The following is a 4,453-nucleotide window of genomic DNA, read 5'->3' as shown; positions in this document are numbered from 1 at the left end:
GCACGAATGTGATCTTCCGATACCTGAAACAAAGGCAACGAGGTGTGTTCTCGTCGCCCCTCCGATGCTTAAGTCAGAAAGGGAAATATATGCGTGAGGCTATATGTTGAAGAACAATGTAAAACGTACCTGAATAATGGCCCAAGGTTCTGCTTTTATAGGAGTAGGTAGTGTACTCCTAGTACGATTGTGCTGGTTGGATGTTTTTATCCAAGGGAATTTCTATTATAAAGAGTGTCCTACTTGTAATGGAATTGTTTTGACAAGTGGTGTCAGAGTTGATGTAGAATCCTTGGGTGTTTAGGTTTGTTAGTTAGGGACCCAGGTCTTAGGAGGCATGTTGGTGGTGTATGTCTCGAGGAATATTCTCGAGGACATTGAGAGAATGTAAATGTGTCCTCGAGATATCTCGAGGACTACGATACCTCGAGGACTTAGGGTGACCCCGAGGACCATATAAGAGAAATGAGGTGGGGGCATATATTGAGTCCTCGGGATAAACTCCTCGGGGTGTATCAATATTGGCATAGTCACTGGCCCCCGTGCACTCATCCTAGAGATCGAGCTCTTAGGATGGGGTGCACATGGGTTATGTCATTTCTCAAACCTTCATCGAGAAGTGATGGCTGATGATATAGGTCGAGATATGACCGTTGCAGAGAGTGGCTTGGATTTGTGACACGTGTCTCCGTGGACGGTCGTAGATAGCGACCTTTGGCCTCCCATCGTTTTCACCTATAAATACTATTGTTCTCACCTTCATTTTTCACTTTTACCCACTGTAAATCAGAGCTCTGAGAGGTCATGCTCGAGAAAAACACTTTGGGAACTTCTCAAGTCGTCGGGAACTCCAGGTAAGGCTCGAGACTTTAAGTTATTCATAAGCTAGGTCTTTAAGTTTGTTAAATAATGTCGAGTAGTGAGGGTCGAGAATCTTCTAGCAGTTCTAGTAGTAGTGAGGAGGACGTAGGGACCTCGATAATACCGACGGCTATTCCCCTAGAGACTACTCCCGAGGCCCAGGTTAATATGGTTTTTGAGTATCCCGACGAACCCTGTAGGCTTAAAGAGTACTCAGTCATAGCTGCGGCTAGGGAATACAGTATAATGCCTAATTGCGATGTTAGATTTCCTGACCCCGAGGATAGGATTATTCGAGCACGACGAGGGGAGTTTGTTATTTTTAGGGAGACCCTTAAGGCTGGCTTTAGGTGGCCCCTTCACCCCTTCTTTATTGCTCTATTAGTCGAGCACTCCATGTGCCCGGGGCAGTTAGTGCCCAACGCCTGGAGAATACTCGTTTACTTTTTTATAGCATGTAGATACTTAGGTATCGAGCCCAACGTTAGCCTCAGCAAATTAGTGTTCGAGCTTAAGAAGCATCCCCGATACACTTGTTTTGGCTATCTCTCGACGATTGGGGGCTTTAAAGTCCCAAGGATGGCGAGCTCTTTAAAGGGGTGGAGGGAGGGGTGGTTTTATGTTATAGCCCAAGAACCCGATCTTCCTTTCTGGCCTGATTAGGGAATCCCAGACGCCGAGAAGTTCTGTGAGGGCCAGGTGTATCCGGATGTTTTGGAAGAGCAGAGGAGGATGCTGGTCGGGCTCAGCCCCCTTTTCTCGACGATGAAGGAGATTGGGGAAGAGGCTATAGACCTGGAAGATATTAGAGGCGTCGAGGGTAGGGATGTTCCTTTATTATTATTTTTTGAAAAATACCCTGACCTTGTGCTCGTTCTAAAATGTTTGTAAATATTTGCAGGTATGTCTTTTGATCCTCGGGCTCTTCGGAACTTTGTCAGTGCAAGGGGAGACGCTTATCCACAGGGGCAGCCCCCAAGGAAGAAAAGCAAGAAGAGGCCTCGAGGGGCTCCTGAGGGTGCGAGGGGCCCTGGCGAAACTTCTCGAGCACACCCACAAGTCTCGACCCCTCTGCAACCGAACCTCAGATCTCCCACTCCTCGGGTCTTCACTCCTCGGCCTCCTTCTGAAGTGGTTGACCTTGAGGATGACCCGTCTCTTACCGGGGAATTCGAGACTTGCCACCTCGCTCCTGAGCTCGTAAACAAATACAAAGAGGAGGTCAAGCTCAAGGACGGGATGAAAGTCCTCGAGGGTCTTACATTGAAAGTAATCTTCGAACTTTCGACTTTAGCCTCGAGTTTATTGGTTGAGCTTAATACTTGACATTTTCTTCATTTTTTCCAGATGTTGAGTATAGCTCGAAGACTCTCTCTGCAAGGGCTCGAGGAGGCCAAGAGGGCAGCTGGGGTCGAGACGTCCATGGCCTCTAAGGACAGCAGGATTCAAGACCTCGAGGCACAGGTCGAGGTTTTATTGAAGGAGCGTGATGACGCGAGGAGGGAAGCTGCAAAGGCCAAGGATGACCTGGTTATAGCGAAGGATGAGGTCGAGGGTGCGAGGCTCGAGCTCATCCAAAAGACAGAGGATTTCGAGCGTGAGCTCGCGGCTGTCAGGGAGAGGGCCTGGGAGGAGTTTAAAACCTCCGAGGACTGCGACAAGATAAAAGGGGAGTATTTGTCGGAGGCGTACTTTCATGCTCTGAAAGAAGCCCGGGCCTCCCTCCGTCAGAAGTTGCCCGACGTCACTGCAGACGACCTGAAGACAGTGCCTTCCATTGCTGATACATTGGAGCTCTCGAGTTCGGAAGATGGAGGAGGATCGGGTGGAGATGATGAGGATGGTCTTGAGGACGACGTTGAGATCGACATCAGCAGCCTCGACCCTCCTCTTGGCCACATTGGATGACTTCCCCACCCTGATCCTTTGTAATTTTTTGTTTAATTTTGACAATGTAAATTGATCGAGGAATGTTCTAAAGTTAATTTATTCGAACTGTTTATCTCAACCCCTTGGACTCCATACATTCGAGCAAACAAATTGGAAACTAACTGCTCATGCGACATTGAAGTGTTTACTCGAGGATTCCACAACTCGAGCGCATTTAAGGGATTAAAAAGTGACAGACATACATTCTCGAGGACTGTAAACCTCGAGCACAATTAATCTTAAAAATGGTAATGTGCATCTCGAGGACTGTGTCCTTGAGCACACTAATCTTAAAAAATGAGTGCATTCTCGAGCACAAAAATTGATAGTGACATTCTCGAGGACTGTAATCCTCGAGCACAAAAATTGATAGTGACATTCTCGAGGATTACAATTGATAGTGACATTCTCGAGGACTGTAATCCTCGAGCACAAAAATTGATAGTGACATTCCCGAGGACTGTAATCCTCGAGCACTACTAAACTTTAAAAAGTTGGGTTGTAATTTCCTCGAGGACTGTAATCCTCGAGCACATCTAACTTGAAAAGTTGTAATGTGAGATTCTCGAGGGTGTCAAAAATGATGTGGGATTTTTGTATGTCCCTGGGCGATACTATAATGATTTACGCTTGAGTATATGATCAAGGCTTTTTGTGCTTGCGCAGGGCAAGGCTTTGGTGCTTGCTTGAGGCAAGACTTTTTTGACTGCTTGCCTAGGGCAAGGCTTTTTGTGCTTGCGCGGGGCAAGACTTTTTTTCGTGCTTGCTCGGGACAAGGCTTTTCGTGCTTGCGCGGGGCAAGGCTTTTCGTGCTTGCTCGGGGCAAGGCTTTTCGTTCTTGCGCGAGGCAAGACTTTTCGTGCTTGCTCGGGGCAAAGCTTTTCGTGCTTGCGCGGGGCAAGGCTTTTTTTGTGGGCTTGCGCGGGGCAAGGCTTTTTGGTGCGCTTGCCTGGGGCAAGGCTTTTACTAAAGGGCTGTTATACCCGAAGCTTGAATTTACTAATTTTTTGGACTGGACTTGGATTTATATTTTACCCAAGCTGCCTACATACCCAAATGGGATCAAGCCGAATGTAGTTCATTACAAAAGAGAACGAAAAACATGCATGGGCACGCAGGCCCGTTAAACTAGAAATAAAATGCAGAAAAAGAAAATCTCCTAAAAGGCTCGGGAATTTTACTTGTAATATATTTTTAGATTGTCGGCATTCCAGGGCCTCGGAAGAGGTCTGGCCGAAGTGTCTCTTAGGCTGTATGCTCCTTTACGAACCTGTCGTATGACCTCAAAAGGCCCTTCCCAGATGGGCCCGAGCTTCCCTGGGGGGTGGCCTGCTGCTTCGGCCCTCCTCAAGACCAAATCGCCAGCTTTGAACCTCCGAGCCTTGACTTTGCTATTAAAATGTTTTGCTGTCCTAGTTTGGTAAGAGGCCACTTTTATAGCGGCTTGCTCCCGTACTTCTTCCAAGAGATCAAGATGTTCAGTTGTATGATCCGAGGTTTCTGGCACGAGCTTCCTATGGCTTGGCAGTCTAATTTCCACTGGGACCATTGCTTCAATGCCATAGGCTAACATAAAAGGGGTTTCTCCTGTGGTTGTCCTATGAGTTGTTCTATACGTCCAAAGTATAGAAGGCAGCTCGTCGGACCAAGAACCCCTAGCATC

This window comes from Olea europaea, unplaced genomic scaffold (assembly GCF_002742605.1).
Source record: "Olea europaea var. sylvestris unplaced genomic scaffold, O_europaea_v1 scaffold1388, whole genome shotgun sequence".
Taxonomy (NCBI): domain Eukaryota; kingdom Viridiplantae; phylum Streptophyta; class Magnoliopsida; order Lamiales; family Oleaceae; genus Olea; species Olea europaea.
The sequence above is the reverse complement of the archived record's forward strand: the minus strand, read 5'-3'. Positions refer to the sequence as shown.